The 11,207-nt window shown below is 35.2% G+C and overlaps 1 pseudogene; it reads left to right on the top strand.

Moving 5' to 3' along the window:
* Positions 1–307: 307 nt before the first annotated feature.
* Positions 308–1,090, top strand: LOC127094653 (SUPPRESSOR OF GAMMA RESPONSE 1-like; annotated as a pseudogene).
* The last annotated feature ends 10,117 nt before the right edge of the window (positions 1,091–11,207 follow it).

Consider the following 11,207-nt stretch of genomic DNA (forward strand, 5'->3'; position numbering starts at 1 on the left):
CAGTGTCATACCCCGATTTTGGTCCTGAAAATTTTTCCCCATCAGTCACTCGTTTGCATTCTTTCTTCATTCACCTTCATATCCTTCATTCATGTTCATGTTTACGATTTCATATTTTTTACGTTTTTTTCACATTCCAAATTTACATTCATATTTTATTCATTCACATTGGAAAATTTTCCATTTTCATATTCAAGAAATTCCACGTACTCATTCATATCTCGACTACTTCATTCATTCACTCATTCATTCACCGCTCTCTCTATTGAGTGTGTTTTCTTCATCATTCATTTCCTTCATACCAATAATGGCTAGGAGCTGGTTCATTGACATGGGAGGATTTGCAAAGAAAGTGAAAAGAACTACACTCTTTAGCTGATCAGATAAAGGATTGTGGGAATATCCAAACTGTCACTGTCGTATAGACAATAGTGATGTTTCTAGCGAGTGGCCTGGCTTTCCGATTGGTATAAAGTAGTTTGATCTTTCTGATGTAGAATTATTAGACCATTTAGCGTCTAAATGTGGTGTTAGTAATGCAAATCCTCACATGTTTATCGACGAGTTCATACCAACATTGGAAGGAGACTAAGGCATCTGCTATACACGTCCTTAGAAATCTTCCAGGTGCTAAGAAAGATGGGGGTGGCATTCACTTTTTTTCACAGAACTATAAATGCATATAATACTGGTCAACAAAAGCGTCAAAATATTCAACATCATGGCTTAACTGAAGATCATGTACGCTGGCACAAGACTGGTAAGACCAAAGTTGTAATAGAACATGGAGTACATAAGGGCTATAAGAAGATATAATACTGGTCAACAAAAGCGTCAAAATATTCAACATCATGGCTTAACTGAAGATCATGTACGCTGGCACAAGACTGGTAAGACCAAAGCTGTAATAGAATATGGAGTACATAAGGGCTATAAGAAGATCTTGGTTTTGTATATAAGATCTGGGAAAGATTCAAAATCCTACAAATCTGACTGGAAAATGCATCAGTACCATCCTGGGAATGATGAAGATGAGAAGAATGGAGAATATGTGTTTTCAAAAGTATTTTATAAACATAATGAAAAATGAGGAACTTAATTCATGTGTCACAAGTTTCAACACCAACATGTTATATTTCTCTAACCATAATATTACAAATTTGAGAGTCCACCACCAGATCTATCTTCTGAGTGCAACAACACTGCATCTGGTGGGGCAAATAAGAAAGAGCTAGATTTCAACAAGCTACAACTCAATTAACCTTCAAGGTTATGAAAGAGAAATTAGGTGACAGGACTACTGCCATTCACCATCTCTATCTCGTTAGAAGTTTTGGTTATACCAAGCTTCCTTCAGACACAAATTGAGGCTCTTATCTTACCATACTTGAGCAATGGACCTGGAAATGCAAAATAACCACATTTAGTTTAAGGAGATGAGAATCGTTCGTCCTGGTCAGTTGCTAGATAAAAATAGCTTGAAAGCAGCCGAAAAGTTTTCTCATGAAGAACCAAACAAGGACTTACAATGTTGGGATGTTTCACATCTATTTTCTGCTTGTTTGGTAGAGGAGGCCTTTGAACTATCGGTTGCATATCTCTTTCTCAACCCTTTTCCATTTGATGCTTTAAGACTCCTGCAGTTTTGCTCTCACACCATGACTGGATTTCTTTTTCTTCTTTTCTCCCTTGTTGTTGACATAAATAATGATTTGAGCCAAGATGATGTAAAAGAAGTAAATGAAAACTGTTTGATACAAAGAGAAGGTCACAGAGAGAATGGGCAAAATGCAGTGTAATTTTGTTGAGAAAACTTACATTTCAGGAGAAGATGGGTCCAAATAGATGTGAGTGCCGTTTACGGACTCTTCTGAACTATTATGATGCAATCATTATTCTCCACAAGGACGAAACTTGCACTTCTCTTCTCATTAGAAGTTGGCCTTGGAACTCAATTTGCAAAAGGACATGCTAGCAGGTGCTTCCGACCTTTATGCTCACAAACTTGAATGTTTTCCACACGGAATCGATTCATTTCCACAGCCTTTTGGTTTAATCAAGAAGAGGTATGATGACAGTGATAAGGACATTAGACCCTGTCATGTATATCGATCAGTCAAGGAAATAATGTATCATCTAGAAATAAAAGAGAGTATGGAGATGAAAAATGAGAGAAAATCTGAGAAACTACTTACTATTACAAAAATGACTTGAAAGACGGCACATGTTTTATATCTTCCCCAATAAGAGTCACTAAGGAAAGCTCCCACAAGAGAAAAGATGTAAACCGTTCCAGTCCATTTGCTCACATTGTTTGCGGCTTCTGCATTACTTTGTCCTACCACCCTTGTCAGGAATACCACGAGGATCACTCCCTCATACTTCACTTGGAACCATTTCATGGCATCATCCTTGGTAACACGGTGTTGGATTCCGACACGGGCTTTGCACCTACGGCGACGACCACCAGGACGCTCCAAGACGACAAAAAGTCCATACCATAGATACCAGTAGATGGATCATCAATATGCCTATGAATTCCAAAACCAAAGCATCCAATTAAAATTCATATCAAATCCCAATTCCAATCCAATTCAACATAATCAATGACAATCCCAAATCCTACACTAATTTAAGCATCAATCCAATTCCATAAGACAAGTCCATAAGCATTAATCTAATTACAAGTTCAAATCCAATTCCACAACTCATTGCATATCATACCAATTTGAATAAACTCATGACAGAAAAGAAAACTCAGCCAAATGATATCCACCTAACCTCCAACAGCATGATTCAAAGCCACAACCTGAATCCGCCCTTACTAATTGGTTGGTTGACCTCCATTCAAAGCCACAATGTTGTGCTATAGCTGGTATCACAAAGTAGAAGAAGAAATCTGTAAACCAAAGTTGCTCATGCTTTTACTAAATCTTCACTGCAGTAAAAACGCAAGGTAAATTAGTCAAAGCAGTAAATTTTCAAATATCCCAAAATGGAATTGAGACAAAAGTAGAAGAAAAAAGCATAGGTTCAGGTTACCTTTTCCAAATCCAAGCATCAAAAAGACCGATACAAACTGAGTCCACCGAAAGGATGTTGGCAGATACCTGTTTCAATCCACCATACAACAACCCTAAACCCTAATCTGCAAGAGATAAAAAGGGAGGTGAGACGAAAAATAGCGGAGGCAGACGAGAGACTAAAAAAACCCTAAATTCGGAGGCGAGGAAAAAAACCCAGAAGAGAAACGAAAAACTCAGAGGCTTGCAAGCTCACCGCCACCGCAGGGATCATCGCCGAAGGTGAGTTTTTATCCGTTTAAATCTCGTTAAAGCTTTTGTTCCTGGTTGCATGTAGAGTGAAGGTTTGAGGTTGGGTTGGAGAGACGGAAAGATTCGAGGCGCGATTGGGAAAGAGAGACGCGTTTGAGAGTTTTGGATGAGATTAGTGTGAGAGATTGAGATTTAGTGAGAGTGATTGGGATTTGGTGAGAGCGAAAGGTTGAGGATGAGCGTTTGAGAGACGGAATGGTGAGCGAAGATTGGAGATGAACGATTGAGAAGAGAGAGAACGGGATTGAGGATGATGAAGGATTATTTCTGTTATTGTACATATTGTATTTTCTCATTTTATTTTTTAAACAAAACAAACATTTAAACCATTAAAAAGTTTACGTTTAGTCTTCCCTTGGTTTTTTTATTAAATAGTATACATTAGTGTATTTGCTTTCCCAATTCATAGTCCATTGGAAAACCCAACAGCCAGGCGGCTAGGGTTCATTTTTTATTCCTCCATCGTTTAATTAGTAGTCCAACAGACCATTTGATTTTTTCTTTAATTTTGGTTTTAACCTATTCTGGTTTATATATTCCAATTGTTATTAAAATTATAAGCCTAGTGGAGAGAGAGTACTTTCATTGCCTTTAGTGGAGTGGGTTTGATACTTGGGGATAGCAAATCTTCATGTTTCTATTTGTTATGCTTACTATTTTATTTAATTTTGTATATGACTTCTACTATTTATTTTATTTTAAATTTTTATCAATATTTAGTTGTTTGTATCTTTAAATGTTTACCTTTTAGATTTAGTTAATGGTTGAATTTCCGATATTTTTTATTCGATTAGTCGATTTTTGTGTGTTAACTAATTTAGTTAGGTTATTAGTACCCATATCTATACTTTTACATGTGTAAATAATCATACTCAAATTTCATTCGATTTCAAAATCAATTTCAACTTTCCTCAATTTCAAAATACATTCCAAAAATAAATGTGAATCATTTCAAGATCATTTCACAAATCAAACATAATATTCAAACCCTTTTCTAAAACGTGAAGAAAAAGATTATCCTGGATGGAATATCCAGTTATAATCCTGAATATTAGGCTCAAGCTGTAAGAGCTTGCAAGCCGTAAATATTCGTCTTCTCTTCCACACTCTAATATTCAAATCGTTTTCTAATTAAAACGTGAAGAAAAAGATTATCCTGGATGGAATATCCAGTTATAATCCCGAATATTAGGCTCAAGCTGTAAGAGCTTGCAATCCATAAATATTCGTCTTCCCTCCAAAACATTCGCAAATATTCGAATCATTTTCTTAGCAATATTGGAAAGAAACAGACTGCCTGGGTGGAATGTCCAGACGTAGTCCCGAGTACTAGACCCAAGCTGTAAGAGCTTGCAAGTCATAAGTGCTCGTCTTTCAAACTCCAAAATACTTAATTCCTATCTTAACCTCTTTCAATAAAGATGGAAATGGAACATGGTGTATACCGTGCACTCCTGAGATTAAGATTCGAGGCGGATGCCTCGCCAATCTTAACTCTCGCCATCGTCTAAAATTGTCAATGTGGTTTCTTCAAACCCTTTCTCAGTCAAACCTAAAAATACTTAATCTCTATTAAACACTTTTTCCAATAAAGATGGAAATGGAACATGGTGTATACCGGGAACTCATGAGGCTAGGATTCGAGATGGATATCTCGCTCATCCAAGTTCTCGCCATTACTCAAAATACATCCAACTAATCAAACTTTTTCTCGCCGCCGTGCGACTGATCAAAAAAACCTTTTTCATAAATGGAAGATATATCGTCTTAAGATGATGTAAAACAATGTTTCGGCCACGATTGTTGAGTCGAGATAAGTGACGTTTTTCCGAATGTAGATTTATAAATCCGTTCGATGTGTGGTGTGCGTCCACTCCTCATCTGTTTTGGGTAAAACAATGTTTTCGTCGATTAATACAGTATAGCTTTCGCTAAAATCGACCAACAAACAAACATTTTTCTACCCAGAACTACGTAAGCCTTGATTTCTCTTTTGAGATACGTAGGTGCAGGATTTTTAAATCTTGTCAGGCCCACTAATAAAAAACTTAGGTTTAGTCCTTCGTCAAAAATCCAAAAACATTATCTTCTCATCCTTTCTTTCTTTCCCACCTAATAATTCGAAAAGCCTAATATTTCAACTAACACTAACGCACACAATTAACCTAATGGTTCCTGTTGAGTACAACGGACGTGAGTGGTGCTAATACCTTCCCCTTGCGTAATCGACTCCCGAACCCTGATATTGGTTGCGATGACCATATCTTATCCTTTCTTTTAGGGGTTTTATCGATATTTTCCATTTCCCATTTTTGGGAATAAATAAAGTTCGGTGGCGACTCTGTTCAGTCCATCATTGCGAGCGTGCGATTGCGCTTCGCTTTAAAGTCGTATCCCCATTTTTCGAGGTGCGACAATCAGGGAATTTGAGGTTCTCATTTTGGTTATCCGTTCTGTTGAGATGGTTAGCAGGTAAGTTAATTCTATTATGTCAGTTGGAGGGATTTTTTTGATGGATTTGTTATTCAATCAGAAACTGATTATATGTTGCGAAGCTCTTAATTTTGTGAGATTTTGCATTCTGTTATATAACTTGCAGGTTCATTGCAGGATGTTCCAAGACTAGTTTGGAGGTTTTTTTGGTTAGTTTGTTGTGGAGTTTCGTAGGAGGTTAATGTTAGTTTGAAATTCTATTGAGATTATTTAGTGAGTTGTTTAGTTAAGTTCAGTATGTATATGAATTTCTGTTGAGCCTTTTTTGGTTCTGACTTTGTTTTTTATTCTCTTTGCAAAAGGATCGGTCAATCTTTTTAATCAAGCAAGTCGGAAACTGGACTTTTCCTAAATCCATCAACTTGAGTCAACATGTGAGCCAAAGTTATGTTCGAATACATATTATCAGCTTTCAGCCCGTCCTTAATTCCATAAGCTGGAACTTTGGCATTTATGTAGGCATCTATAAGAACATGGTATTGCCTTATTCGAGATGCATGGCCAGCTTGTTTTATTCTATAGAATATCCTTTCCGAATTATGGATGTCACCTCTCTTGGCATACTACTCCAGAATGGAAATATAGGAAGAAAATACCGGTTGCATCTGACTCTGTTGGATTGCCTTCTGCAGAATACCACATGCATTCTCTACTTTCACCTGCTTGAACATAAGGTTTCACTAATGCCTCCCAAGTCAACGGACCTATTAGACACCCATCATATGCCATTCACTCAACAAGATCCTTGCCCTCCACTAGCATGTTATGGTTTGCATAAACCTTAAGTAGTATAGAGCAGTTCTTAGATGTAAGCTTCCATCTTTTCAGACAGATTACTCTATGCCTTAACAGCCAATGTGAGGAGAATGTTTCAGGAGTTGGATGTCGAACTGCTTTGGAGTTTGTTTGAGTAGTTTTGGAGTTTGTATGTGGAGCAATGGTTGTAATATGAATTGAAAATGAATGTAATTGTTGAATATCTTTATTTATGGAATTGGAAATTAGTGTATGTAAATGGAGTTGTAAATGACAATGTGAATTGATTTAGTTTGACAATGTAATGGAGATTGAAATTGTAATGGAATTGTAATTGAAATTTGACAATGTATGGTTCATGTAATGGTTAATGAACATAACTCGATTTAAAAAAGGACATGGCTTTTGATGTAAAAATGAATCAAATAAATGGTTCAATGAATCAAGGTTTATTCCCATATTCCCTTAAATGCTCAATTAGTTGCCAGTTGAGACCAGTTGAGTTTCTATTTACTCTATCTTTTGTCAGTTGGAACAATCAGAGATCTTATGTGCTCTAAATGTTGTCAATTGAGACCAATAGAGTAACCGGTGAACATTTTTGATAAGTACAAGAGAGGACATTTTTGATAAGATTTATATATATATATATATATATATATATATATATATATATATATATATATTATATATATATATATATATATATATATATATATATATATATATATATATATATATATATATATATATATATATATATATATATATATATATAGGAGCCACGCGACTACAACCATAAAGGTGTATGACATTCAGATTTATCTGGTGCCCAAATGCACTTATCTAAATTAGTTTGACAGTATCCAATTCTTGTTACTGTATTCCATATCAAATCTCTTATAGGGTCATGATTCATTCAAGGTTTATATATATATATATATATATATATATATATATATATATATATATATATATATATATATATATATATATATATATATATAGGAGCCACGCGACTACAACCATAAAGGTGTATGACATTCAGATTTATCTGGTGCTCAAATGCACTTATCTAAATTAGTTTGACAGTATCCAATTCTTGTTACTGTATTCCATATCAAATCCTCTTATAGGGTCATGATTCATTCAAGGTTTATATATATATATATATATATATATATATATATATATATATATATATATATATATATATATATATATATATATATATATATATATATATATATATATATATATATATATATATATATATATATATATATATATATATATATATATATATATATATATATATATATATATATATATATATTATGGAGGATGTTAGTCATATTCTAAACCTTTGTATGTCAGCGAGAAATTTATTCTACTAATGGATGTCAGTGAGGTCATATAACTGCTTTGGGTGTTGGACACTCTGGAGGATAGGCGTGATATTTTATGTAGATTGTTAGCTAACAAGTGGTGCCTAGGAGTCTCAGGTGTTCCATTGATGGAATCAGAGTAGCGCAGTACAAAGTGATGGGTGAAAGAGATCAATCAAGATTATGAGGATCAGAGAGATAGTTACTCATAAGAATGGGAGTAAGACACTCTCGTGCTAATGGTGCTATCTTATTGGAGTAGCATGAGAGAAGTGAAATAGTAGGAGTAGAGGCTTGCAACATATAGTATTAGATCAAGTGAAGTTTGTGAGATTATCGATAGATGGATTACAAAGTTTGTCACATTTGTTGAAGGAATAATAAGAGAAGAGTAGTCAATATTGTGTGTGGTCAAGGAATTAATAAGTTTTCTTATGAAGAATTAATGAGTATTGATTATCCAAGTCAAGATAAGATGTTGTAATTATGTTTTGTGTAACTTAGTGCAAGGAAGGGAAGTCGTGATATCCGGGAGGAAACCAACTGATGTAGAGCGATATATCAGATGAATTAAGTGGGGGAAAGTTTAAATGTTAATCCAGTATTGGAATGAGGATATGGGTAAGACCATGAAGTATTGAGAGTTCACACAAGAAATAAGTTTGCCAAGGAGGATAAGTTCAAATAATGAATATGTCAGAGATCTGAAATCAAAGAGAGTCAGGTGTTGGTCTAAGATGTTGATGCAAGAAGTGTTTATTTGTTTAGTAGAGGAAATTCGGGGGCGAATTTAAATTTAAGGGGGGAGAATGTAATATCCCATATTCCCTTAAATGCTTAAGTAGTTTTCAATTGAGACAAATTGAGTTCCTATGTACTCTATCTTTTCTCAGTTGGAACAATTAGAGCTCCTATGTGCTCTAAATATTGTCAGTTGGGACCAATAGAGTAACCAGTGAACTCTGAAGAGATTAATTATTAATAAAAGAGACATACCAATATTAATAAGTACAAGAGAGGACATTTTTGGTAACATTAATAATTGGCCAATTGATACTGTAAGATATATATATATATATATATATATATATATATATATATATATATATATATGTGTGTGTGTGTGTGTGTGTGTGTGTGTGTGTGTGTGTGTGTGTGTGTGTGTGTGTTTGTGTGTGTGTATGTGTGTGTGTGATGTGGAAAAGAAAGAAGAAGAGGATAAGAAGAAGTAGAAAGAGTAGGTAAGAGAGTTATCAGAAAGAAGGAAAGAAAGGAAATAGGAAGAGAAGAGAGAAGAGGAAGGAAGAGAAAGAATGGGAAGAAGAAGAAACTCATATAGGAACAATAAGATTGGTGTCATCTTCATCATCACCACCATCATCTCATCTTCATCATCATCATAACCAACTTCATCTCCATTTCATCATCTTCACCTTCAAGGTGAGTTCTAGATAGGAATTATCCTTTGGAGAAAAATAATCTATGTTTTGGGAGTTAGGATTTGTGTGAATCTATGATGAAATTGTTGTGTTCATACTTCTCATTGATGTTATGTGTGTTGGTACCATGTTGTTGTTGTTGAAGTTGTTGTCTTTGGGTGCTTGATGTTTATGTGTTTTGTTGTTGAAGTTATGGAAGTTAATCACATGAATTCATGATAATATATATTTTAGAATGGTTGGGTATGATTAAATTTGGAACTAAGAGTGCTTAGAAGAGGTATTTTTAGAGATTATGCAGGTGTCAATCGATTGGTTGCAGAAAAGTTGTAGAACCAATCGATTGGTTCATGTTTCTGTGAAGAAAAAACAGAGTTTTACTGATGTAAATGGATTGACATGGCAGACCAATCGATTGGTCCTATCAATTTTGTGAAAAACACGTTACAGAAACTTCATGCAATCGATTGGCTCCAAATGCTATCGATTGGTTCAGCCTTGTTTTGCCAAAAACCACTTATTTTGTGTTTCTAAACCACCTTAGATGTATTATAGCTTATACCATGATGTGTATGCATTAGATTAACATTAATCGGTCGATTTATATGAGATTGTATGTGTTTTAACCTAGAATTCCAACTAGGTTAGGATGATCGATTAATGGGTTTGATAGTTTGTATTGACGAACAGATTGATGCGTTAGGAAGCTAATGTAGAGGCCTATTATATGGAGATATGTTTATATGACTTATTCCACTAAATCTTTCCCTTTTTGTATGAGGAACCTCCATCTTAGGATGATCGGGAAAATGTTGTTTGAAACTTGGAAGTGGAATGAGTTAGATTGCGGCGGGTTGAGTGATAACCTTGCCTATGGACCTTGTAGCATGTTATGTCATCTTGTGGACTTTAATGTATGCTATACATGTTGTTGGTTGTGGTACTTGTGTGTGTGCATGAATGATTAAGAGCTTATGATTGGTTGATTGTATTGGTTACACAGTAAAATGACTAAAACTTATGAGTGAGGTGAACCTAGGAGAATATTAGGTAAATGATTTAGAAAGATAACTTAAGTTATGAAATGATTTAGATAGTGATGCTTGGACATAATCGTACCGTGGTGTGTACAACAAACAAGTAGTCACAGAATGATATGCTTACATGCTTTGTATGGAACATGTGTGATTTAAGTATGAGAATGGATCATGTTATGATTCCATGAGAATTGATATGATATCATGAGATTTATTTGATATTTGGTGAGGAACTTTTGTTCCAAAAGTCCTATTTTGGTAAGGAGCATTGCTCCGAAAGTCCTATTGGTTATTGAGAACTAATCACATATTCGAAATTAGTTGTGATGGTGCACATACCACTTCAAAGGCATAGGTAAAGCGGTAAGTGGGGATATGGCACCAATGATTCGTGCCTCATTTGGGTTTGAGCCCTAACCATTGCGGACATGGGGGAAAGGTGGACACTAAGTGGGTTAGAGTCCCATACGGTGAAAGATACCCTAAATGGGTTAGAGTCCCATACGGGTGACGGTCGCTTGAACTGGGGATTAAGCCTCATAGAGGACCCAATATCCACCACGAAAGTCGAATCATACGAGCATGCATGAACCGGGCCTAGCTTAGACGTAAGTCCGTTCGAGGATTGATGTTTCGTGAATCCGAATAGTGATTTGTTGAGTGGATGCACTTAAGTAACATGTTTCCATACATTATGATTACCCCTTAGATACTCAAGTCCTAGTTACAAGGTGTGAATGATACACGGGTAATGGAAGG

Source organism: Lathyrus oleraceus, chromosome 6, assembly GCF_024323335.1.
Source record: "Lathyrus oleraceus cultivar Zhongwan6 chromosome 6, CAAS_Psat_ZW6_1.0, whole genome shotgun sequence".
NCBI classification, from domain to species: Eukaryota; Viridiplantae; Streptophyta; class Magnoliopsida; order Fabales; family Fabaceae; genus Lathyrus; species Lathyrus oleraceus.